We start from the raw sequence: 27,887 nt of genomic DNA on the forward strand, positions 1-27,887 counted from the left end.
TATACATACCATTTGGATAATTGTATGTACCTCAAAGGATTGTATGTAAAGTGCCTGTCTCACAATAGGCACCCAACAAATAGCAATTATTATTGCTTATGGTGCTGTGAGAGCCACTGTTGAGACTATACCTGTGTAGTAGGGAAGAGCAATGGAGAAAAGGTGGCACTCTAGAAGCTCGCCTTTGGACAGATGGCAGGCCCGTATTGAAAATGGAAATGTTTCCTCCTGCTACAGATTCAAAGAAGGTCTTTGAGCCTGGGTAACATAGAAGGGGATGGGCTACCAGAATTTCCTATTATTAGTTCATTATACACATAGGCACACAAATGTGCTAGAGAAGTATGGAAAGTTAACTAAGTTTGAAGACTGGTAAGAATGTCAAAGTGGCTCAGTAGGGCATTCTGGACGGGTCAGTGTTATAACTAAGATATCCCTTGAGAGACAGTGTCCCCACTCGAAGGAAACTCACCTAGGTGACTATGTTCTGCTCCACGTGTCCTCAGTCCTCCTTGGCCACAGCTGACTAGACTATGGATGAGTGTGAAAGCTGGGACCCTTTAGTCTATCTTGCTTATTTTTTAAGATCTAGTTCAAGTGTTATCATTTATAGAAAGCTTTCCCTAACATTTTAGGCCACTAGGATCGAACTGACTTAGATGGGGTTGTGATATGATGAGAAGGATCTAACAGGCAGAGGGATACACTGGTTATTCTATCCAAGCCCTAGACACCAACTGATATGGAAAGAATGACAGTAACAACAGTGCAACATTTATTGAATGCTTATTTTGTACAAGGCATTAAACCCAACACGTCTTATGCATGATCTCTTCTGATAACCCATTAAGGAAGATACAGTTATTTTCCCCATTTTAGAGATGAAGAAACCAAAGTTTCGTTTAATTCAGTGACTTGCCAAGCTGGAAGCAAGCTCAGATCTTGTTTTTTCTAATCCCACGCCCTTAAACCACCCCCTACACAGCCTCACCATTGCTGGACAACAATGTCAGTGTGGCACGAGAGCTGAGAACTGCTCTGTTGCTCAGTAGAAACCATGTTTAGAGAGAGTGTGGTACCATTTTTGTATGCATTCCTTGTATTTGGTTATTTAGACTGGATTATTTCAAGTTGTGAAAAAATTACTCTTGTTCAATTGATAGCAAGTCATTTGTTTCATGATTAAAAGGTCATCCTTTTACATTTAAACAAGATGTAATTCAATGAAAGAAATTCCTGAAGCAACATTATTAGGCCTGGGACCATATAATAAACATTTGAAAAGCACTTGGTATTTTTTTAAGTTGCCAGGTCATTAATTGATTAGTTCAAGTACCCCTTATGTGGTGGGTGAGTGATAGAATAATCTATGTTTTAGAGAGAAGTTAAGGAGACCCTAGGAGGTTAATATGTACCCAGGTTCCCCACTGGAAGAGATAATGTAGGCTCAGAATTCAGCATCACTAACTAGTCATTCAACCAGTTCCTTGGTTCTGAAAGGAAGTAACCCCTGGAGTGGCTGCATACATTACAAAACTGTTTCAATACTTGAACTATATGCTCTTTGGAGTTAGATTTACAGACAATCCTCAACACTCCCATTCTATAATTTTAATGCTGGTAGAATTTCATCAATTCATTCATTCAATTGATATTTATTTTGTAATTATTATGTGTAGACATTGGGGTCCATTCTGGAGACACAACCCTGGGCAAGACAGAGCTTACACTGGGAGGTACAGACAAATAAATTGCAATTATGTGGGGCTGATGAGAGCTATGATGAACGCATGCACTGAAGAAGTAGAACATAGCTGTGATGCATGAAGCTTATGTCTACTAAAAGAGCAGTTTTGCTGTCCCAGACTCCTTTCTACCAGTTATGAGAACCCAGAACCCTGTAGACTGATGGTTCTTAAACTGTGGCCAATATAAGAATCACCCGAATACCAAGGCCCAGGCCCTGCCTCACTTTAACAAAGCTGGGCCTCTGTGTTTGTCATTAGCTCACCAGGTGATTCTGACACGAGTCTAAGTTTGAGAACCACTGCTGTGGACCAACATTACACTGTTTCACTGGATATAAGGTGACATGTATGGCAGTTAAATTATTTTCTATATTTTCTTCTGGAATGTGGAATAGGACTTGCTACAGGATATCTGATTTCAAGAGACTTTGGCATCTTTGAAGCTGAATTACTCAAAGTAGGGAAACACAATTTTATATCTCTTTTCATGTAGCTTACCTTGCCCCTGACCTATGTCTTTGGTTTATTGTACTCATTTTCTTTGAAGTTATTTTCGGAGCAGAAAACATTTTATTGAAAAGTGCTGTTATGAATTCAAGCTGTGGGATTAAGTAGGAAATACCAGCACCAGAAAAGAGATAAATACTTGACTGATGACAACATCCGTTTGGGGAAGACTCCACATTTCCTATTTATTTGTTGCTTTTCCATTTCCATTGAATTGAGAAAGGGTTCAAATCCAAGCTTTCCATTCACGATTGTGTGACTTAGGGGAAGATTCTTAACCTTTCTGTGCTTCAGTTTCCTCATCTGTAAAATGGAGATCATGATAATAATAGTACCTAACTCACAGGGTTGTCCTGATGATTAACTAAGTTAACACATGAAAGCACTTAGAACCTGACACCTCGTAAATGATAAATCAATATTCCTGCTATTATTTTTTCCATCATACCTTTTAAATGTTTCATTCCTCCTTGTGCACCTGTTGTTTCCTTTATGGTTTATGTTGAGGCTAAAGACCAGTGGGTTCTGTCAAGATTAATTTAAAGACAATTGGAGCCTCATAAAGGACTGATCAAATTAAACTAGCCTCCTGGTTACTGCCAATACTTCATATAAACATATAATGTTTAGAAACTGCAGATTAATGTTTGGGAGCAGAATCTGTTGTCAACCAAGGGCAGTGCAAACCTGTGCTTCTGAGTAGTGAGCCAAAGACCACCTGTGTGGATTCCCCAGCACTTCCTCAGAGGAGCCCAGCAATCTCTTAGGAGATGTGCTTTTATATCATGGCCCACGCCCACCTCTCTTTCCCTTCCCAGCATGTGGCAGAAGGACCAAGGTGAGAACCATGTGTAGACTGTGTGTAGAGTTGGGGTAAGGGACTGCTTCTGAGGAGGAACTTGAATTTCAATAAGACGTCTGTGTTTCCATTTTGCTTTACTGCAGGCAATATGCAAATTCTTCATCCAAAGGCTTGCTGCCTGTCTGACTCCTTCAGGGTCCCATTGTGGTCCCACAGACACAACCCTGAGTACTTCCTCTTGGGCAGGCCTCTAAACAGTCTCTGCTCCCTCCTTTCTAGATGCTACCAGAGGGCCGAGGTCTCCCTCTCCTCAGCTTTCCTTATCTTTCCCCAGCTTCACTATGAACTCCTCCATTCCTGCTCTGCCATCCACTTTAATTCTTTGTTCTCGTTACAACCTCAAGTTTCCCCTTTAAAAAATGTATATTCTTTGCTACTCACTCTCTCCTAGGAAGAGTGATATATATACTTTGTTTCTGTACACAGAAATAAAACCACAACTGTAAGGATTTTATGCAGGGACAATTTGGGAAATAGGAAGGACTGGTGCACTATATCATTTTTTAAAAAATGTAGTTAACTTAGTTTTTTTTTTTTTTTTTGGTGAGGAAGATTGGCCCTGAGCTAACATCTGTTACCAATCCTCCTCTTTTTGCTTGAGGAAGATTGCCGCTGAGCTAACATCTGTGCCAATCTTCCTCTACTTTACACATGGGATGCTGTCGCAGCATGGCTTGATTAGCAGTGCATACATCTGTGCCTGGGATCTGAACCTGGGAACCCTGGGCTGCCAAAGTGGAGCATGGGAACTTAACTACTACGCCACCGGGCCAGCCCCAACTTAGTTTTTTTATGTTCAGCCATTTCTACAGCAGGTGCATTTGTATCAGGTTCCTGTATTTTCATCTTTGTTCTCACATACCAATTCTTAAAGGAGCATTTCTTATGCTCTAGTACTGAATTTAGTATGGTGGTCACCCTTGTACTGTATTAGTTTAATATTAAATATTTTACGAGAAATTTCCCATTTGTTAAAGAAAAAAGATAAAATGTGTCCATGGTATTCATGTACCAATTTAGACATATTTAAAAAAATTTATCTTGAAATAATCATAGGTTCACAGAAAGTTGCAAAAATAGTACATAGAGTCCCATGTATCTTTCCGCCAGCTTACCCCAGTGGTGACATATACTGCTGTAGTATAATGTCAAACCAGGAATTGATGTTGGTACAACAGTGTTAACTAGACTACAGATCTTTTTCAGTTTTCATCATTTTTACATGCACTCATTTGTGTGTGTGTGTGTGTGTGTGTGTGCAGTTCTATTCAATTTTATTCCATGTGTAGATTCACGTAACCACCATCACATCAAGATACAGAACTGTTCCATCTCCACAAGGTAACTGCCTTGTGCTACCCCTTTATATTTGCATGCCCTGGCAACTAGTAATCTACTCTGTATTGCTATAGTTTTATCATATTGAGAATATTATGTCAATGAAGCATACAGTATACAACCTTTTGAGAGTGATTTTTTTCATTAAGTATAATGCCCTTTAGATCTATCTAGGGTGTTGCATATGTCGATAGTTTGTACCTTTTTATTGCTGAGTAATATTCCATTGTATAGATGGACCAGAGTTTATTTAACCATTATTATTTCATTCTCTCCCATTTTTGAACTTGCCTTTGTTAGTCTTTGAGGTGCTGATTTTCTACTATAGCTCCTACATCTAAGGAAGCCAATATATATATTCAGTGCATGGAGATGGGATTCTAGCATATCAGAACTTACATATGAGAATTTACATTCTAGTATGTTCTCAGCTGTGGATAGTAATCTTTTAAGTAGCATTTGAGTAGGTTTTATATATCTCTGAGCCATAGAATAGATGGTATTTTCAATTATGACCAGTTATTCTAAAAACTTTACTTCCTATCATAGGTTCATCACTTTACATCTGCTTTTTTCTCATGTACTCATATACATATCCTATATACATAGGATGATATCAATTTTTTGTGTATGTGTGAGGAAGACTGGCTCTGAGCTAACATCCATTGCCAAGCCTCCTCTTTTGCTGAGGAAGATTAGCCCTGAGCTAACATCTGTGCCCTTCTTCTTCTATTTTGTGTGTGGGATGCTGCCACAGCATGGCTTGATGAGTGGTGTGTAGGTCTGCACCCAGGATCTGAACCTGCGAACCCCAGGCTACCGAAGAAGAGCGCACGAACTCAACCACTATGCCGCCGGGCCAGCCCCAGGATGATATCAATTTTTTAACATTGGGTTCTTTGTCCAACATAATAATATTGTAAATAATTTAAATTTCTGTTATTACCAATGGAAATCATATTTGTTATAGAAGTTCCTGATGATCAAAGAGAGATTAAAAAATCACCTGAAATCCTGCCACATAGGAAAAACTGCTATTTAATATTTTATTGTAAATCCCTCCAGAGATTTTAGAACATTTAAACTTTCTATTCCTCAATATTGAACTGTCTATCCTCAAGATCTTACTTGGTGTTAGTCATATTTCTGGGAGCAGAGTTGGAGTGTCTGCACCCTGTGCTTGAGGGACTGAGATATGACCAAAGGAACCTGAGCTAAGTTATGCTCACTCCATTTTTATTGTCCAGGCCTCCATGTTGAGCAAATGGCCATCTTCTTTCCTAACCAGGGAGCTGATCCAGACTTAGCAGAAACCTCAATAATTCACTTTATATCCTTCCTCTACCCCTACTCTTCCCTGAGACTCGGGGCAGGGCCAGCCCCAAGCTATCACCCTTTCCTAAGAACCCCTCCCTGGCCCTGCTTGGCCTTCCAAGGTAAGGGTGCTTCCAAAGCTGAAGGCACCCATAATTTACATCTCTCCATACTAATCACACCAAGGGAAGGGATCCAGCAGCAGGAAAAAGAAAAAGGTACCTATGTCGTTCCTCTCATGGAAACCTCTACTCTCAGAGCACTGGTCTATTGGATCCTCAAGATCTTCCTCAATGCCTGCCCTTGAGGTTAGAGGGAAGGGAGGAGGACTGTGGCCTGCCTGCCTTTCCTTCCCCTCAGCAATGTGCTGAAACACAGGTAAGATGGCCTGCAGGTGATGCAAACTTGATTCCTAGCCTGTGAGGTATATAACCTATCCCCCCTCACCAGCATCTGGCGAGCCCCAGGAAGGAGGGTGTGCATTCCCATCCTTCACTGCCCTGTGCTCAAATACCTTGCTCAGAGATGTTCAGCAGTTATTGTGGGCTCACTGAGCCCTTCTTCTCCCACTCCAGAAAGCAGACTGAAATGTAAAACTGACATTATTATTGAGATAGCCTTAAATTGTCTCTAGTTTATAAAAACAATGAAATTGATTGCCAACTTGTTGCTAATGTTGGTTACAAATTGCTAGGGCCCATCCTCCGATTGATCCTGGTGCATCAATGTGTATCAGTTTTGTCATGTCATTGGCCTTGCCATCCCTTAGAACTGCATAATTTCTGCATTCCCGAGCTCTAATGTTCTAGTCCATCACTTGAATTGTGGCCATCTTTTCCTTACTAATCTTGCCAGCCTTCTTTCTGGCCATCTCTTCAATCCATTCACCATATAACTGAAACACGGTGGTCATTCTGAAGGGCACATGTGTTTCTGGTCCTCACTGGTTCACCCGTATTACCAGGATGGCACCCAGGGCCACCAGGAGCTAGTCTCTGCCTACTAGTTCCCTAGCCTCATGTTCTCTCCCCACAGCCATTCCAAGCCTCCTGAATTTCCCAGGAGGCATTTCCCACCTCCACGTCTTCCCACACATCATTCCCCCTGTTAGGATGTTCTTTCAGTCTATTGTTCTTCAGAGTCAAACTGTGCATTACTCCTTTTGAAAAGAGTTCTTTGATGCTTTCTGGAGAAACTCTGTGCTTCCATGGCTCCTTGGGTGAACCTCAATGCTGGCTGGGTTTCTTTATTTTTCCCCATATGAATGATTACTCTTCTGATAAGATCGTGCAACTTGGCTGTAAGGCTCTAGTGCCATCTACATACATAACTTAGATCAAAGTAAGGAAATTATATTCTCTCCCTTTTAAATCTGTGTCTATGGGCTTGCTACTCAAAGTGTAGTCTGAAGATCAGCTGCATCAGCATGTTAGGGGAACTTGTTAGAAATGCAGAGCCTCAGGCCCCACCTCAGACTTACTGAATTAGAATCCACATTTTAACAAGAGCTCCAGGTGATTTGTATGCACACTGGAAAGAACTGAGCTATGGTATAGCTCCTATAAGAACTGCTACCATGTGACTAAACATGACTCACAATCTTAGCATGTGACTACTTTTTCCAACTTCCTTATCACCACTGATGTTATTACTACAAACCTGTGTTGGGTGAGTTTCCCACTGACAATATGAACTATGATGAACAACCCATGAGTCTGCAGGAACCCACAAGCTCTCTGTATGTGTTTGAGATTTGTTGTTTCTTGGGATATCTCTTTGGCAGGGCCGTTCCAACCATGTCAACATACCAAGGGAATATTTCTTCAGCATGCTTTTTGCTATGATCTTATGTAGGCTTGGCTGAGAGGCAGCCTGAGGGTCCAGGGTGGATAAGTACCACACCACACTCAACATTAATGTAATGCTGGCCCATAGTAGGTGACCATTCAAAACTCTCTCATCAGCATTTAACATGGGGAAAGTGTTGAAAGTGGATCAAGCTGGGTGAAGTAACCCCACCCCAGGGCCTGTGTGGTGGGTGGGGCCAGCAGTAGTGGTCTGGATAGTGAAAAGTGAATGGCCCTGTTGCAAGATGCTCATCTTTCTGGGACCAGGACTCTAGCCAGTGACTCAGAGTCCAGAAGTCAGGTCCAGCCATTGCAGGAAGAGGGCCATTAAGACATATATGGAGTATCAGGTCCTCAGTCAAGATTGCCTAGGTTCAAGATAGAGCTACAGCCCCAAAGGGAGGAGACTGGAACATAAACCTGGAGACCCAGGTGGAAAAGCTCTCATTCATAAGCAGTGCAATAGAAAGAAGACGGATTCTAGAATCCAACCTGGGTCTGGATCACAGGCCTGTCGTTTCCTAGCTGTGTGACCTTGAGTAACTTAACCTCAGATGCTCTTCCTAGTCAAATGAGACTGCATGTAAAGGGTCTAATAGAGGGCCTCAAATAATAGATGCTTAATTAAATGGAAGTTGTTATTATGCTTATTATAACCAGAGGCAATCTTATTCTTATGTGAACACATGTATCTCAGGGCTGTTCCAGGTTCTTTGAATTCCCAAAGTTAGAGCAACAAAGCTAATTCTGACCCAATTGGTTGGAGGGTTGGGTAGCTAGTGTACTTCCTTGTTGGCCAGGATCAGGGCAGAACGAAGTGTATGTGCTCAAAGCACAGGTGCTTACAGTTAGATATATTGGAAAAGATGATGATAGTTCTTAATGCCAATTGGGCAGCACTGAAAAATCCCTAAAAGAAGTGTGGGGCCCCTGGTAGTCAGGAAGGTTGGATTTACACTTAGGCATCTGTTGAAGTCTGTGGCTTTTGACAAGGAGGTTTATTACGCTGGGCCTCAATCTCTTCATCTGTAAATAGGGGAGTTGAATTAGATGTCCCTACAGATAATGGGCAATACAGATTCTTCAGCTGTTCTTCCTAGCATGATAAGGAATTTAGTGGAAGTTCTGTGTGTTGCCAGATTAACCCAGTGTAATTTTCATGATTGTATGTAGCCTTTATAAGTGTGGCTATTTAGAGACTTACATAAAAATTCAAATGCAGCCCATCCTATAACCTTAGATCTTTAGGCAATCAGTGAGGTGGTGCCATGGTGATGAGGGAGATGGACTAAGGCTAAAAGTCAGTTTAGTCTCACCCCTGCTTTTAAACCTCCTGAAATTCTGGAACAGGTCCCTCAGATTTCAGTAGCAACCGGACTGAAAGGGACTATTAGCCCCTTTCTGAACAGAAATCCTATAGGTGAAGGTTTAATTTGAACACTTACAGATTGAAGTGTTCAGTTTTTTTTTTTGTAATCAATTCTCAGATATATAACATCCTTTTTCATGAGCAGGCTCTTCCTGTATGGTATCTATTTTCCTAGTGAACTTGTCTTGCTTATGTGAGTAGCAGAACCCTATGCCAACAGAAGAAGACCAAATGTCACCCAAGGACCAGGTGGGGGCCTTTCAGTTCTCCTGGAGGCCTATGTGTTTTACTGTGGATGCTATAGAGATGTGTTTGGTTAGTGCTTCTCATTCCTGAGGTTGTGCATAAGAATCGTCTGGAGGGCTTGTTACACTTAACTCCTGGGCCCCTCCTCAGATTCTGTGGTTTCGGGGTAGGGCCTGAGAATTTGCATTTCCAGCAAGCTCCCAGGTGATACTGATTTTGGTTTGTGGCCCCAGCTTGAGTAGCACACCAATAGGCTGTTTCCAGTATATCATTTTCTGTAGTGTGATTATCCTCCAACTTCTAGTGGCACCCTGTTTGCCAGTCAAAGTTGGCCATCTTCTCTTTTCCCTCACCTGCCCTCCTCCTAAGGTAAGGGAAGAAATGGCCAAGGTGACTCTCTTGTCAGCCTGTAGTGATTTATCCTTTACTCTGAAGGCCCCGTGACTTGGATGCCTTTCTGGGTAGGCAATTTTTTTTTTTTTTTTTTTGTGAGGAGACCAGCCCTGAGCTAACATCTGCCAATCTTCCTCTTTTTCTGCTGAGGAAGACTGGCCCTGGGCTAACATCCATGCCCATCTTCCTCCACTTTATATGGGACGCTGCCACAGCATGGCTTGCCAAGCAGTGTGTCGGTGCATGCCTGGGATCCAAACTGGTGAACCTTGGGCCACCACAGCAGAGCGTGTGCACTTAACCGCTTGCGCCACTGGGCCAGCCTTGGCAATTTTTTTTTTTTGGTGAGGAAGATTGGCCCTGTGCTAAATCTGCTGCCAATCTTCCTCTTTTTGCTTGAGGAAGATTGTCCCTGAGGTAACATCTGTGCCTATCTTCCTCCATTTTGTATGTGGATCACCACCTCAGCATGGCTTGATGAGCAACGTGTAGGGCTGCGCCCAGGATCTGAACCCGTGAACCCTGGGCAGCTGAAGCAGAGCACGCAAGCTTAACCACTATGCCACCAGGCCAGCCCCTGGGTAGGAAATTTTGATCATGGAAAATAAAAAGGTTTCTCTATGCCAAAACTTCTGAGTCTCTCCTTTTAACATCCCAGAGGCTGGGTGGAAGCAACAATAGACAACCCAATGACCAGATGTTTGCTTGATTTGTTGCTGTCTTCTTGAGTCTCTTCCTTGGAACCCAAAGTAGAAAATAAAAACAAAAGTGACAGATGTCAAACTTCAGTCTTGCAGACGTTTTTCTTCCAGCTGTCTTCTTCACCTTGCTGGACAACCTGTCTGCCCCAGTGAGAGTTCACTGGTCGGGTGGGAGTGAAGGCTATGGAATACTCCATGGTGGGGCAAATGTTCTCCCTAAGTCTAAGCCATGAGCCCTCAGAGCAGCCACCCTAGAGATTCCTAATATTTTATTTAGGGAAGATTCCTCACTTCCTCTTGGTCCTCTGACAAGTAGATTCCCAAAACAAAAACCCGGGTCCTAGACCAGGCACAGCTTTGAATAGCTGTGTGACCTCAGACTGATTTCTTCACCTTTCTGGATCCTTCTTTTTTTCCTGCACATTCTGGGTCTAATCCTGAGCCTGGGAGTTAGACTTCTCGTCCCAACCAGACAGGTAGGAGATGGGGTGCAGGGTGATCTGCTTACTGGCTTGTATTGTATTGGCTTAGCTTGTATTGGGTACAATACTGCTTACTCTATTGTAAATCTCAGGCTTAAGGTGTCGTTTAGCCTCATTGTCATGGTCAGGGGTTGTTAAGGATAAGGGCCTCCTTGTATGGGAGAAGCAGAAAGCCTGAGGCCCTGTCTATGTGGGACAGTGGGTTGCTAATTCATATACTTATAGTGGCAAGCAAGTTATACAAAGGAAGTAGGCCAGGAGTGGTGATAGGGAAGACTGAGGACTGTGGTGAATGGGAGAGCATGTGCCATGTCTAAAGAGGACAGCAGCTAAGGAGACCCAGCTGACTAGTGCCGTGTAAGAACACAGACTAGAGCTGTCAGATCTGCTGATTTTTAGGAGAAGCCAGAACTCTGGGGGATTCCTCCCCTTCCTCCTCACTCCCCAGTGTGAGGTAACCAGTACTTTGAAAAGTTGTCAAATGTTTTAAATACCACTTCAGGTTGAATTTGGCTTGCAAAGACCCTATTTCAACTTCTAGACTATGGCATATTGAGCAAGGAATTAAAAATTCAGTTTATTGGCTATTGATAACCATTTATCAATATTGATCTGTCTTGTTTCAGAGGCTTTTGATCCAATTCCCCAGCTTGGGTTTACTCATGTATTAAACAACAGATAATGATTCAACATCAGATTTTATTGTTCATTAAAATAGAACTCAGGGTTCTATTCCAAGCTTGGTGCAGAAATGGATCTAGATATGTATATTCTATATTGGATTCTACCCTTCTCTCCTGCTTTTTTCCTCCAACAATTACATTAAAATGAAATAATTTAACCCAAGGATACTAATGGCATATAGTATTAATACAAATCTATGACATTTCTAATTTAAGCATAGGAAAATGAAGAGTGAACACCACTGGTTGAAAAACAATGAGTAAATCTAGTGAACTACTGTGATTCTAAATTTTAGACACTGCCACTTTTTTCCAGAGATAATGTTAAATCATTCTTCCAAAACAGCAAAAGAAAAAGGGAAGGACATGGCAAAATACAAACTTAAATAGGAAGAAAGATCTATTAAAAAGCAAATGTTGCTCCCTGTACCCCCATTCCATTGCCTTTGCTACTCTGGGATACACACAAATGTGAAAATACTTAAAAAATATGGAAATCTCCAGAATACGCAGCAGAAACATGTTAAAGCCAAATAAATCTTCATAAATTATTAGCTCAAGATTTGAAGACTTCCTTGCTTATCCTTAGGACTCTAACACAAAACCCACAAATGTCAGTGTAACTTGGTCATATTATAATTTTTTCTTAAATCAAGAGCTAACTAATATTTATTAGTTTCAACAACTCTAAATGTCTAGAGTATTTAACTATTGGAATCCATTCTTATGGTCTGGATTGTATTTTCTCTTTTGTGGGTGTGACACACCCAACTTACAAAGTTTAGAAAAGTTTCTGAGAAATGAAATACCCGTTAAAAACAATTGGACTGAATACTTCAGACTAGAAGAGGCTAGGACTCTAAGTTTAGAAACACTTCAAGCTCCTCTCAGCCAGGCAGAACCACCACCTAGCTGGGGCCAGCTGGATATGTATGTACTGACTGTCTTGATGCCATGTAACCTGGGTGTTCGGGAATCTACAGGATTGCCTATCTGATCCTGAAAGACTTCTGGTGGCCTTGAGCCTGTCTTGTTATAGAATACTATGTAACTATGTGCGATAGCTATACCCTTCCCAAACGTATCTTCGGTCAGCTAGAAGGCTTTTTTCAGCATTTACCATCTTCCTTAGACTTCCGAGCTACTGTATCCCTGCATTTTGGTATTGAGTTCCCCTTATTCCCAAAGCTCAGACATTATCTAAGTAGCTGCTTATACTTTCTCTAAGAAGGTTTGCTTTATCCTGTGCCAATGCCTCCTATGATTGCCAGGACCCATGATTCTTTTTTTTTTTTAATTTTATGTTTATCGCAGTAACATTCGTTTATAACATTGTAAAAATTTCAGGTGCACTGTTTTCAAATTATTTTGGTTCTAAGGACTTTTTAAACAAGTATTTCCTAACTAAAATCACCTGTTCCTTGTCATTCTAGAAGGTTCTATATCCTATCCCTCAAACAAATCTGTATGTGTCTCCTTATAGCTGGCTGGTAAGATACAATGAATTAGTTGGAGACTAAAATATGTCTGCTGCTTTGCTTCTTAAAAATAAACAAATAAACTGGAATTTGTTCTATGACCAAACTAAGGATTTTTGACTACTGTCATTCACTACTGCCAGTTTTGATCAATAATCTTAAGCTTTTACTTCTCTGAACTCCATGCTGCTCATGTTTACCTATAATTCATCCTCCCAATAAACAGAGCCCGATATGAATGGGCCATCTGGTGAAGTGTTCTTGGAACTCTAGTATCTGAACACATTGCATGGCTACTTAGTACTGCTCTCTATTCTACCTCTCACTATCTTGCTGGCCATACTCTTACACTCTTGATTAGGTGTCTACTTCCAATTTCAGAGAGTGAGTCCAAAAATACGTGTTACATAAAACTATATTTGACATCCATAGAACTCTGTAGGCCACCAGAGGCTGGAGAACAGACATTTGCTTCATACTTGTGAACTCATGGTGGTCATCCCTCCTCTCAGCTATTCTGTGAAGACCAAGACCATCCTAGGGGCAGTGGTAAAGAGAAGTCAGTTATCTTATGCTCTCAAAATATCCATAAATTATTTTTTCCTTAAAATTGGAAGAAGTCTTTGGCAGGGAGATGTGGGGCTTGTAAAAGTAGACCTCCTATTTGTTCTCAGTACTAGTGGAATAAAAATTAGTCTAACATATCTAGAAAGAAATCTGGCAATAGTCCTATCTAGTAATTGCCTTTCTAGGAATTTGTCATAAGAGAAATTATGTTAACGTGAATAAAGGTATCTGCACAAGACTGTGTATTTTATTAGTATGTGTAATAGTAATAAATGAGCAACAAATAGAATGGTTACTCTATAGTACGTATTATCCTATGGAGTATTAGGTACTCATTAAGAATCACATATTCTGAAAATATTTGGGGAAAATAATCATGTTATTGCAAAAAAGATATAAAAGTAAAGTATGATCATAACTTTGTAAAAATGTAGCATTTTTTTCCTCATAGGCTGTCATTGGGTAATAGGATTACATGTTCCCTGTTTTCTACTCTTCTTTTGTATTGCTTTCAGAATCAGAAAGTTATGAGAGAGTTATTTGAATGATCTGATTCCTTGCCTGACGCTGTTATGGTCAGGGCAAATGAATGAATATAGCCTTGCATTGTTGCTATTCCACGGCCTGGGAGAGCTGGTTAGGTTATGGTGTCTAAAATCTAGCATACACGGGTTTGACTTAGCCTGGTGTCACCATGAAGGGAAGTTATCACAGAACAGTGGGAGTACACATGGGAGGGGCATCAAAGAGTCCAGGGGGAGGGTACTGGCTCCAGAACTGTACTCACCATCTGATGGCCACTTCCTTCATTTCTCTATGCTGTCAACCTTGTGCTTACCTGTGTTCTTGAATTCATCTTGACAGGAATTACCTCTTGTGAAATGCCCAGGACTTAGTCCATTGTGAACGACTAGCTGTTGTATGCCAGTGGTTTGTGGTAGAGTTACAAGACTTTATCCATTAGCAGATGAAGTTAGCAAGACCTGAATGATTTAATATTCCATCAAAGGGCCGGCCCCGTGGCTTAGCGGTTAAGTGCGCGCGCTCCGCTACTGGCGGCCCCGGTTCGGATCCCGGGCACGCACCGATGCACTGCTTCTCCGGCCATGCTGAGGCCGGGTCCCACATACAGCAACTAGAAGGATGTGCAACTATGACGTACAACTATCTACTGGGGCTTTGGGGAGTAAAAGGGGAAAAAAGAAAGGAGGAGGATTGGCAATAGATGTTAGCTCAGAGCTGGTCTTCCTCAGCAAAAAGAGGAGGATTAGCATGGATGTTAGCTCAGGGCTGATCTTCCTCACACACACACAAAAAAATTCCCATCAAAGCCAGCTGTGGTTCAGGATAGGGCTCCACACTCAGAGGACGACTGAACATCTAAAGAGGTAGTTAACGCAGAAGCACCATTATATGACAAGCTAATTTTTAGAGATCACTTGCTAATGTATTTAAATAGCCTATTTAATCTCACAATTCTATAATTTGGTTTTATTAATATCCCCATATTACCAAGGGGATGTGTAAGTTTCATAGGGTTGCTAGGTAAAATACAGGACACCTGGTTATATTTGCATTTCAGATAAACAACAAGTAACTTTTCAATAAAAATGTACCAAGTATGCTTTAGTATAATTATGCCTCAAATATTGCATGGGACATAGATATACTGACAAATTATTCATTGTTTGTCTGAAATTCAAATTTAACTGGGTATCTTATCTTCATTTGTTAAATCTGCCCTAAACTTTGGGTAACTTACTTTGCTTAAAAAGTGGCAAATGCAAGACTTGAAGGTAGTTCTGATAGAGTCCAAAGCTTGTTCTCTTCACCCTTCTATTCCAGTTGTGCGGATATGGCCAATGTGGGAGAGGCTAAGGCTTGGCATGTGAGTGTCCAGAGCTCAGAGCAGATACTGAGTTTATGCCAGCAAGATTTCCCTGCATTTAATAAACTCGTAACTGACTTGTTCAGGATTGTCTGTAGGCCTTGGAGGGGATGTCTGCTGCTCAGTTTGACAGCTTGAACCTTATCATTTAGGTTTCTATACCCCCATTTTCTCATCTGTCTTATCCAACCTTCTTTAATTTTATTGATATACGATTTACATACTGTAAAATTCACCCATTTTAAGTGTACAGTTCAATGACTTTTAGTAAAATTAAATTGTTGATCATAACTACAGCCTCAGAGGCTTGAAAAATGCCTTAAATAAATGACCCTGTTCATAGTTGGTTATGAAAAACTGAGGTGGATAGCGTCATATAATGGCCTTATGGTCCTTAAAAGCCAGTTGCATTGTAACCCCTTGGATTGGGAGTTGAGAGGATTAGACATGGCAGGGGAAGCTGAGGTATCTGATCTGGTGTTCTGCAGGCTCACACAGCCATTTAGCAGTTCCAGAGCATACGACATAGAACATGGACCATAAGTTACCAAACTGCAGGAAAAACAGGTTAGGGAAAAAGTAGAAGCAACCCAAGTGGTGAATAGATAAACAAAATGTGGTATATTCATACAATGGTGTATTATTCAGCAATAAAAAGGAACAAACTGCTGACACATACTGTTCATGGATGAACCTCAAAAACATTATTATAAGTGAAAGAAGCCCTGCACAAGAGGCCACATATCATATTATTCCATTTACATGAAATGTCCAGGAAAGGTAAATCTATAAAGACAGAAAGTAGATTGGTGGTTGCCTAGGGTTGGGGGGAGGGGTAGCGAATAAACGTTAAGTGGGCAAGAGAGATTTTACTGAGGAAATGGAAATGTTCTAAAACTGAGTTGTGGTGATGGTCACTGATATATCAACAAAGTTATCCCATTGGGGTAGAGTATCTCTTAATAAATCATGAATGGAAAGCTTGGCTGTTGAAATACAGGTTAAATATGATTACAATAAAATGCATCTAGTAGCTTTGTGGTAGCGAAATCTTGTAGCAAACTTTAAACTAAGGGGTTATTAAGTGAATCTTGCAAGTCTTGTTGCTACAGTGATTTTTTTTCTGTTTTTCATTGAAGTAACTTAAAGAGCTGGACTTTGAGTAGCATAAGTGGGAGTCTGGGTTCAGCCACTGACTGGCTGTGTGGCTGCACAGGTCACTTAACCTCACTTAGTCTCAGTATAAAAGCAATATAGGCTTTTTGTGAAGAGTAAATAATTTTACATATGTGAAAGCACACTGCAAACTATAAAACTTATTCAAGAGTGAGTTATCTTAATATGGCCAAGAGTAAGTTACATTAATCCTACTATATTTAGAACCTTCTGCTTCATTAAGGGAACTAAATCTGAATAAAAATATGAGGTGTTTCAACAACTAGAACTCTCATGTTCTAAAGAAAGTTAATCCTCTAACACTTGTTTTTGTTTTGTTCAGGAAAGCAAGTCACTTGATTTAAAGGCTTTGGCTCAATTTAAGTGACTGATTGTGTTAAGTCTTTCTGCTCTCTTAAAGGAAGTGTGAGACAAACACATCACACACATGATAAAGCACGTAAAACTATTTGTTCTCTGAGATGGGTGTTTTCAGGACATGATTTCATTGACATTTGGCAAGTCTTAATTCTCATGTTGAAGGAAATTGCTTTAAAGATAAGGATATGCTTGATGACAGAGTTGAGGGACATTGGCCCCAAAGCAAGGGATGAAGATTTGCAAAATGCAGTTTGCATAGAAATAATTTGTATTCATGTAATGACTAACTTTTATATTTTAAGGCATTTATAGATTAATTTTCTTCTATGATTGACAGAGACAGAGGTGGAAAGATTTTATAATTTACTTTTTGATAAAAAGATAGATCTTAGTTAAAACTTACCATTCTATTCAGCGCCTGCACCTAGGACTGTTTCTTAGTTTGTGCTAGTTGATGAAATCATGCCTTCTCTTACCATGAGAATACTCAAAGTGCTTTTTAAACATTGTTTTTTTCAATTCTGAAACTAATTTTATTGATGGATCACAAAACCTGGAACTGGGCCAAATGTAAGCCCTAAACTGAGCCCCCCAGAGGAGGCCATTGTGGGCACTGTATCTTGTATGACTTGCATAACTGGTGTGGAGGAAATCATGGACAAAATACAACATAGATAAAAAGAGATGGAAAATAAAGAAATTCTAACCTATATCTAATAGGCTTTTCAAAAGCAGAAAGTAGAATAGGGAGTAATAGTTTAAGAGAGAACTGAAGGACATGATTCTCAGAAACATTCCATGTTTTGAGAAGGAGTTTAAAAAACATCTAGGCCTATTGAAATAAAATTTCAAAATATCTCAGGTGAAAAGAAAAGCACAGAAGTTACCAGAGTGGGGATAAAGACATTATCTACAAAGGAATAATTGAAAATAAACAACAGTAAGTGTTTGGATTCCAATAGAATCTGGAGAAAAAGTATTGTTAAGTTTCTTGTCTTGTGGTAGAGGAAGAAATAGTTAATGCTTAACTTAATATTCAGTAGAAAAACAAATTCAAGTATGTATGTTAAAATTTTAAGAGTAATCCCTAAAAGTAGGACTATGGCTCTTAACTGGTATGGGGGAGAAAAACATGAAAAAAAATACTATCAATTCAAGTGAAGGCAGGAAAATAGAAAAGTAAAGGGAAAGCATGGTAAATAGAAAAGAAATAAGGTGCCAGAATTAAGTTCAAATATAGCAATCATAAAAATGCAAGTGGACTAGGATCCTCAGTTAAGAGTCTCAGACTAGACTATAAAATTGAATTATATGCAGTTTATAAGAGAAGATGAAAAATATAACAGAGTAAGCTTGAAAAATAAAGGGGTTAAGATATACCAAGAAATATATTAACCCAAAGGAAGCTGCCTTAGTGATATTAATATCAGATAACATAGAATTACAGGAACATAAACATTAAAAGGCACAAAGGAGGACATTTCAAAATGATAGGACTAACTCATGAAAGGCAGCAGTCATAAACTTAAGTAAACCTTACAGCATAAACTCAAAATATATAACACAAAACCCAACAAATTACAAGGAGAAATAGACAAACTACAATCCTGGTGGGAGTTCAGCACAGAGCATCTTTCTAAGAAACTGATTAATCAGGCTGAGTTAAAAAAAAAGTTTGAATAACACATACAGAATTTTATACCTAACAAAGAATATGCCTTCTTCAAAGCCTACATAAGATACTCTAAAAAAACAGACCATGGACAAGGCCAAAATTTTAGTCTCAACAAATTCCAAGACCTAATCATGTAGGTCATTTATTCAGATCAAAATAAATAAAAATAGAAAATAGCAGAGAAATAACTTAACCACATACATTTGAAAACAAAACCGCTCTCACTTCTAAATAACTCCAATAAATACTCCTCTAAATTAAAGTGAAATACAAATATTTAGAAGTAAATGGCAATAAAAGCTCTATATTTCATAACCTGCGGAATATAGCCAAAGAAGTTTTAAGAGGGACGTTCATGATCTTAAAGAATGAAATTAAACGAGTTGAAGATACAACTCTAGATATTGGTAAAAGAATAGAGAAAAGCCAAAGAAAGGAAGTAAAGATCAAAAAATTAATTAAAAAATAACAATCATTTTAGATGACTTACACAACCAGAAGCTAGATCTTTAAAAAGAGTGATATAGACAAATTTCAGGCAAGAGTGATCTAGAAAATAAGAATAAAACAATATTTGGAATGAAAAAATGCATAACCATAGCAACAACAGAAATGTAAATTACTTAGAGAAATTTCTCAGTGATCTTAAACGTAGACAATATTGATTTCCTAGAATTATACACTTGTGTGTATATATGTACACACATATACACATGCACAATTAATAATCTTGACCCAAGAAGTAGCAATCTTGAGTAAAGTAAGAGGAACATTAAAACTGTGATTTAAAATACATATCTCCCTCCTTAAAATGACTTGAATACTAGAAAGTTTTATGAGTAAAGTGTTAACAATGGAACAGGCAACCTGTTTCTTCTGTAAGATTTGCCATAGAATATATTTAAAGGAAATTCATAAAACTCATGTTATATGGCTATAAGTAAAGCCAAATAAGGTCAACCAAAAACTATACGCCAATCTCACTTATGAACATTGATATGAAAACCCAAATAAAAAATTGGATAAATAGAAAAGCTGTAAACTCATGTGGGAATTTATACCAGGAATACAAGAATGTTCAAACACTATAAAAGCTATCAGTGGATTTCACTACATTAGCAAATTAAAAGAAAACAGGTGTATTCATCTATCCCAATCAATGGCAAAAGAAGGATAAAAATTTAAAAACCCATTTGTGATAAAATCTCATGGTAAATAGAAACAAAGATTTAGCAAACATCATAATTAATGCTAACAATTAAGAAGTATTGCCCCTGAGGTTGGGTCTGGGACATGATGAGGAAGTCTCTATTTCTCCTACTTAATATTGTACTGGGGGTCCTCACAGTTTAACACAATAGGGAAAAGAAATAAGTATAAGGACCTAACATGTAAAGAAAAGAAGTCCAAATTTCATCATTTGCAGACTGTTTATAGAAAATCCAAGAGAATAAACTCATACGGTAAAACTAATAAGAGTTCAGCCAGGTTTCTTGAGATAGGATCAGTATAAAAAATTAATAGTGTGTCCAGACAGCAGCAGCAACAAATTAAATAAGAAAAAAGATCCTTTTCAGTATAGCAACAAAACTGCGAACCTAGTGAAAGTACAAACCTGGTAACAAAACATATAGAAGATCTTCAAGGAATAAATTAAACTTTATCGAAGGACATAAAAATCTAAATAAATGCAGATACTAACTACATTACTCAATTGGAACACAATATTGTTAAAGATGTCAATTCCCCACAAGTTACTCTATAAATTCATTGTAATACCACAAATCCCACTGAAGTTTTTAATAGAACTCACTAAACAGATTCTGAAATCCTTATAGAATAGTAAATGAACATAAAAGATGTTTGCAAAAGGAACTTACCAAACATTAGGACATATTATGCATCTGTAATAATTAGCATAGCATGCTTTTGGTGCCGGAAGAGACAAATAGATCAGGATCAGAATAGAGAACATAGAAAGAAATGGAAAACTATTCTATGAGGGAGGTGATATTAAAAATCAATGAGGGGGCTGGCCCCGTGGCTTAGCAGTTAAGTGCGCGCGCTCTGCTGCTGGCGGCCCGGGTTCGGATCCTGGGCGCGCACAGACGCACTGCTTCTCCGGCCATGCTGAGGCCGTGTCCCACATACAGCAGCTAGAAAAATGCACAACTATGACATACAACTATCTACTGGGGCTTTGGGGGAAAAAAAAATTATTAAAAAAAAATCAATGAGGACGTGATGGGTCATTCAATAAATCAGATTGGGAAAATGACTTTCATATGAAAAAAATAGATTGTTTCCTCAGACTGTTCACAAAAATAATTCCAGATGAATTAAGTGTTTAAGTTGAAGAAGCTTTAAAATATTCACAAGAAATTGTAGAATAATCTTTATGACCAAGGAGAATGGAAGACTTTTTAAAATTCAAATCACTAAAAGCACAAAGCATAGAAGGAAAAGAATACATTTGAATACATCGATGTAGAGATTTTTGCAAGTCAAACGACACTATTATACACAAAATTGAGAGAGACAACAGATGGGAAGAAGATATTTTTAATGTATGTGACAAAGGATTAGTATCCAAAATGCATAAAGAACCCCTATATCTCAATAAGAAAAGGAGAAACAGGTAATAGAAATATGAGCAAAAATACAGGGAATTCAGAGACGAAATTCAAATATTTAATATAATATGTGAAAAGTTCATCCTCATATGCTTCAGCAAACTGTCATTTCTTCATTCATCAGAAGGACCAAACTTTCAAGTCTCAAAATACTGAGAATATGAGGAAAAGGGTCCTCTCATCTACACTGCTGGTGAGAGTGTGAATTGGTAGAGCCACTTTGGAAAGGCTTTTGCCAGCATGAGTTACAAGTGTAAAATTCCCGTACCCTAATGACCTAGATATTCCACCTGGAGATGCATGCCCTACACACTCAGGCCAGTGCACGAGGGAGCAAAGATGTTCATCTCAGGCCTATTCATGTGAATAAAATATAAGAAACCCTGTAAATATCTGTGGAGAGAAAAATAAATAAAACGTGGTCTCCCCACAAAATGGAATAACAAACTGCAATTAAAAGGTAAAGAAGTAGATCTCTCCATACAATCAATATGGTCAGATGCTCAAAAGACATGCTTTACAGCGAACTCAGGGTAATGGTTGCTCAGTGAAAGGGGAGATGATGGATCTGACTGAGGCTGGAGGGCCAAGGGGATTTTGTTGTTATTTGTGTGTGTTTTCTAAAGAGGGTATGTATGCATATAAATTTGGCATAGTGAAAATACATACGCATAGGAAAAAAGAGAATGCAAAATTAAAACTAGATTGAATTTACAAACTGCTTTTCCCTGCATTTGAGCTCTACACTGCCTTGAGAAATAGGCATTAATTATTTCTATGATGTTCCCGATGAGAAAATGCAAGCTTAGGGTGCCATATGATATGGCTAGGAGGCAGTGGTTCAGAGAAGACTCCAGGCTCCCCGCCCCCGCCAGGACCCATTCCCCTGAAGGTGAGTCATTGTCGCCAGCTGTGGAGTTGGGTTTCATCTACACTCCCACCTGGTTTCCAGGAGAGTTGGGTACCTGGGTTGGGCTATGCTTACAGATGGGAACTAAGTTGAGTGGCCAATATAGAGACTAAACTTCTAACACCCTTTTTTAATCCAACAGTTCCAGCAGACAAAATGGTTGGCAACAAACAGTGGTCAATAAAGAAATATGTTTGGTTTTTCCTTACACCTTATTTTGCAGATTTCAAAATGTCGGGAAAAAAGTGTGGTAATTCTAACCAACATTGGTGAGTGTTGGCACAACATAATAGTGGTATTATTTTGAAGAAACAATTACAATTGCTTTGAGGAGAAGGCAGGGAAACAGGAGAAAAGCTGAAGCTTATATTTCTAGATGGCAAAAGCAGCTTAGGAAAAGAGAAGCTGGCTAGCTGGTTACCGTGATCAACTCTTTTTTTTTTTTTTAATTTTTTGTTTATTGCGGTAACCTTGGTTTATAACATTGTATAAATTTCAGGTGTACATCATTATACTTCTATTTCTGCATAGATTACATCATGTTCACCACCCAAATACCAATTACAACCCATCACCACACACATGTGCTGAATTATCCCTTTTGCCCTCCTCCCTCCCCCTTTCCCCTCTGGTAACCATCAATCCAATCTCTGTCTCTATGTGTTTGTTTAGGTCAAATACCCTATGGTTTCCTTCATTAAGTGGTAGATAATAACAACAATAAACATACCATGATCAACTCTTACGTTATGTATTTCTTACTCACGTTTGAGCCTGATCATCCTCAGTAGGAAGTGTATGTAAGGTTTTATCAGTGAAGGAAATACCTCTAGAAAGATTCTGCACTTATTAAAGTGTATGTCATTGTAGGCAAAATTGTATATAATAAAAAACTTCAAAAAATGTTATAATGCATTTAAACTAAGAATAATTTTGACTGGTAAGTTTTCTGTAATTGTACGTTATTTGAACAAAGACCTTCGAACTGAAAGAAGGGCAGAATTAAGTGAATTTAGAGTCTGGTGATGTTTCAATGGACTATATACCTACATATAATATATGCTAACTTCGCTGTGAATAAGGGATATATTTTCACTCCAGGATTTTCCACAGTCTATTAATATATCAGAATTTTTAGACCCAAGAAAATATTTTAAGAGAAAATAAATATTGGTATATGAGCTTATTATGTGTCTGTATGAAAGATTTTTCATTTATAACACTTGGTAGAGACAAGTGGCCAGAAAATAAGTTTGAAATGAGAGAATAATTCACCAGCTATGAGTTTAGCTAATATAATTTTTTATTTCAATTTAAATGACCACTTATGACACATGGAAGAAGTGATATATAATCTGTAGCATGAGCCAAGACATGTCAATGAATAATACATGGCACCTTATAAATTTAAAAGAAGTGTATTTAATAAAAAGAATATAAAATTTATATTAGAGATAAGTACTGTGTTAGTATCCTGCACAAAGTGATTAAAAAACATGCCATCTCACGAATAAAGTCACGGAAAGTGAGAGAGAAATTGTAAGACACAACATAGAATGATAATTTGTTCAAAAACATTGGAAATATCCCAATTTTTCATTTATTTGTCTTAATTATTCACAAACAGGGGACATTTTGAGGTACATAATACATATGGATTATCCGAGAGGGGAACTTAATTTTTGCTGGGTAATTCATTTGTTAAGATATATTAATTAATTCAACTAAATCTTTTTGTGTGGCAACTCTGTTCTTCGAGTGGAATTGGAGGGCAAAGGCGAACAGTCCCACAAAGAGCTCAAACCTAGCAGAAGAAATTTTTATAGATACAAATGGTCATAATTCAATGTGATAAACACAAATCCCACGGCTTTTCTACTTAAAAAGCAAAACAAACAAGTGAATGCCAACTTTGAAGCATCCGTTTTACTTAAAGTCCTAATTCCTTAGTCTGGCATTCCAGACCCTTCACATATATCTACCTCTTCAGAGTTTCTCTCCCAACACCCCACTCTTTCTCCCATGGCCCCTCCCTCTCTTTTTGCCTCCCCCTGAACACACAAACCCTTGTTTAGCCACAATAATCCTCTCATCATGCCCTGAACTTTCTCTTTTGTATATGTATGACTTTGCACACACATCTTCTCTGCACCCAATTCCCACTTTCAATTTCGGTGAATTTCAATTTCAGTGCCTACAGTTTTTTTCAAGATTCAACTCAAGCACCACCTCCTCTGAAGCCTTCCCTGACTTCTCTTGATTACACCAATAATCTCCTTGAATTACAATTTTTTGTTTACTTGTATGCCACTAGGCTATGAATCCAAGAGGGCAGAAATCATATTCATTTTCTATCACTGGCTAACACAGTGTTTGACATGCAGTAAGAGTTTACTAAATGCTTGTTGAATGAAAAAATGAGTGCAATAGTGGAGTACACAGAGGAGGTAGGTTAAATTCTGTCAAGCTTTTTGCCCAAGAGCATGCAGCAGGTGCCTGTACTCCCTAAAGGTTCTTTCTTAGCTGACTATCAAGACAATGGATTTGGCATCACTCTGTGGGAATACGTGTCAAAAATTGAAGGGTCTGAGATTTTCCCCTGATTGCAAGCTAACAAGTGAGGCCACCATGGGTTCACAGATGCTGAAAGAAATATTAAATCTCTTCAGCCAGAGACAAAGGACTTCATTACTCATGATACAGTTGTCAGTGTGAACTTCATGTTTGCATCAGTTCCCCCAAGTCCGATGGAGGTGACACAGAAGTGGCCCTGGGTGGATGTTGTACACACAGTGGGTTTGCAAACCAGGTTAGGAGCTCTGAACATATGAAACACTATCTTTTAAAGGGGACTGTTAGCAAACTCGCGGAGCCTTTGCCCCAGAGGGAGATATTACCTTTGTTATCCTGGAGAGCAAACACATCTGCCGTCTGCTTTGGAGGGAGACACTTTATCTTCCAAGGCTGTTTGATATATAAGTCCAGGGCTAGGGTGAGGCAAGTGAGGTGCCTGAGGCACAACATTTAAGGGGGTACTCACTCTCAGGTGCTGACCCTGCCCTTGCACAACCCTGAGAGTGAATGTCCCTTTCAGCTCAGAACCCTAGGTGTCACATTTGCCTCATTCTACTCCTGGCTCTGTGATAGACAAACATCCTTGGAAAGATAGTCTGGGACAAAAGCTGTCAATGCCTTTGCTCAGAGAACATGTCGGAATGTTGGATACTCATGGAGAATTGTTTCCCAGCCATGAGTAATTCCCTAGTTATAAACACATGATATTTAAATGTCTCTCACCTCTGCACCTGTTAACAGTGCCTCTGATACTAATACCTTGGAAATGACAGAGAAAATCCTTAGTTTTCAAAGATGTTTTAGGTTCCCATATGACCCAGCCATTCCTCTCCTAGATATTTACCTAAGAGAAGGGAAAGTATATGTCCAAACAAAGACTTGTATGTGAATGTTCATAGCAACTTTATTTGCTGCTAGTAAAAACTGGTAAAAACCCAAACATCCTTCAACAGGTGAATGGATAAGAAAAATATGGTATGTCCATATAATATAATACTATTCAACAACATAAAGGAATGAGCTACAGATGCATTAAAAAACATTGTAAATGAATATCAAAATGACCGTGCTGATTAAAAGAAGCCAAAAATGTATATATCATCCATACTGTATGATTTCATTTACGTAAAATTATAGGAAATGCAAACTAACCTATAGCGGCAGAAAGCAGATCAGTAGATTACAAAGAGACAGGAAACTTTTAGAGGTGATGGAAATGTTCATTGTCTTGATGATTTCACGAGTATATACACATCAGAATTTATCAAGTTGTACACTTTATATATGGGCAGGTTATTGTATGTCAACCATACCTAAATAAAGCTGTTTTAAAAAGGATATTTTAGGTTCAGAAGTGGAGGAAGAATGGATGCTTGACTTGCTCCTGGGTTCAGAGGAGAGCATTTTACCTGCTACCTGATGACTTCTTCCACATTGTCTGAACTTTCTCAACTTATGTCTGGAGTAAAATTCTTCAGAATTGAAAGATCATTTTACGTGAACAAAAGAGGCAGGCGCACAGGGGACCCATAAGGGGCTCTCAGTGATTCATAGCTGGTGTGAATCAGCACAGTCAGATTGCTTTTCTCCTAATTTGTAACTGAGATCACTTTGAAAAAACAGGCCCTGTGGGGTGGGGGATGTAGATCACTTTGGCAATATGGAGCATTCAGGACAGAGAAGTCTGAGTTGAAGCTTGGGATGACAGAAAAACGCTAGTGTTCTAGAAAGTACTAGAGAGGGAGATGGAGATGTGTTAAGACAGCTCATCAAAATAAGTTTCTCCATGACATATTATGGGTAACTAATAATTATTTAATTGATGGATGAATGGACAAATGGATGAATGGCCTAGGGCTGGCCTAGGGTAAAGGAAAGATGAGGAGATGCCCTTCTCTTTGCATCTTTAGATAAGTAAATTGGTCAGCTTGTCTATGGAAAATATGCTCTAACTTCCAGATAACTGACTAAACAAAAATTCCTTGGACACCAGCTTATTTGTAAACTAGAGACTATATGCCAGTCATAAGAATCAATAAATGTGTGTTGTGCTGTGTTCTAACACCTGTACCATTTGGAAGCATGGGAATCCATCCTTAAGAAATGCTCACTCTTAAGTGTTAAACAGTCACCTATGCAATGTTGAGAACACAAAAGCTAAGCTGGGTTCTTGCTAGGAGATCAGCTCTCAATGGGGTTTCAAAAAAGGGAAGAGTTCACTGTGGATTGAACTTCATGGAGGAAGTTGGAAGTGAGCTTGGTGTTGAAGGATGGATTGTAATTCGATTGGCAAATGGGAAGTGAGAGGGCATTCCAAGGACAAAGACATGTGAGGAGAGCAGTCTGACTTGAGTTGAGGGAGCATGTTTGCAAAGGGTGGGTCTGCAGATGGGGACCAAGTTAGTAAGGATATGGAAAGCCAGGAAGAAGAGTTTAGATTTTATCCAGTAGACAGTTGGGAGCCTCTATAGGATGCATTCATTTGCAAGTAACACAAAAGTGACTTTCACAAATAAAGGTTTACTTATATAATATGATTCCCAATGATGCCCTCAGGGTAGCAGTTCTGAGCATGTTGGCTCTCTGTTCTCTTGCTTGCCACCTCATAGTCATAAGATGGCTGACATAGCTCCAGGCATCATTTGTACATTCGTTTTGGGAAGAAGGGGAAAATGGTGATGCCAGCCAGCTCTCCTCTCATACTTGTCTCTTTCTAAAGGCATCAAAAGCCTTTGTCAGGCTTTTTGTTTTCTTTCATTGGACAGAACTGGGCCACATGCCTATTCCTAGAGGCAAAGGAAGCTAGGAAAGGAAGTATTGAGCTTCGCAGCCTCTCTAATGGAGATGTCAGGGTAGAAGGGGATTAGTAATGGTTGCTGAGTTAGTTAATAAACATAAAATACAGAGCCATTGTGGTTCTTGAGCGGGAAAATGGCATGTTGAAAGCATATATCCTGCCCAAGATTATTCTCAGAAAAGTTAGAGAAAAGGAGATTTGAGATGATTTAGATTATTGTTCAGAAAATATTTACCCGCTTCTCCCTGCCACTGTGGGCATATAATTCTCCACCTCACTGATGTTGGGTTTGGTCACATGATTGTCTTTGGCTAGTGGAATGTGGGTGGAAATGACAGT

The 27,887-nt window shown here is 39.1% G+C and overlaps 1 long non-coding RNA gene across 2 annotated transcripts in view; it reads left to right on the forward strand.

Moving 5' to 3' along the window:
* LOC147911990 (uncharacterized) overlaps positions 1–27,887 on the forward strand; it is a 253,393-nt gene that overhangs the window by 50,573 nt on the left and 174,933 nt on the right. The window lies entirely within an intron of this gene.

The sequence above is a fragment of the Ceratotherium simum genome, chromosome X (genome assembly GCF_057802395.1).
Source record: "Ceratotherium simum simum isolate JZ-2026a chromosome X, ASM5780239v1, whole genome shotgun sequence".
Lineage (NCBI taxonomy): Eukaryota > Metazoa > Chordata > Mammalia > Perissodactyla > Rhinocerotidae > Ceratotherium > Ceratotherium simum.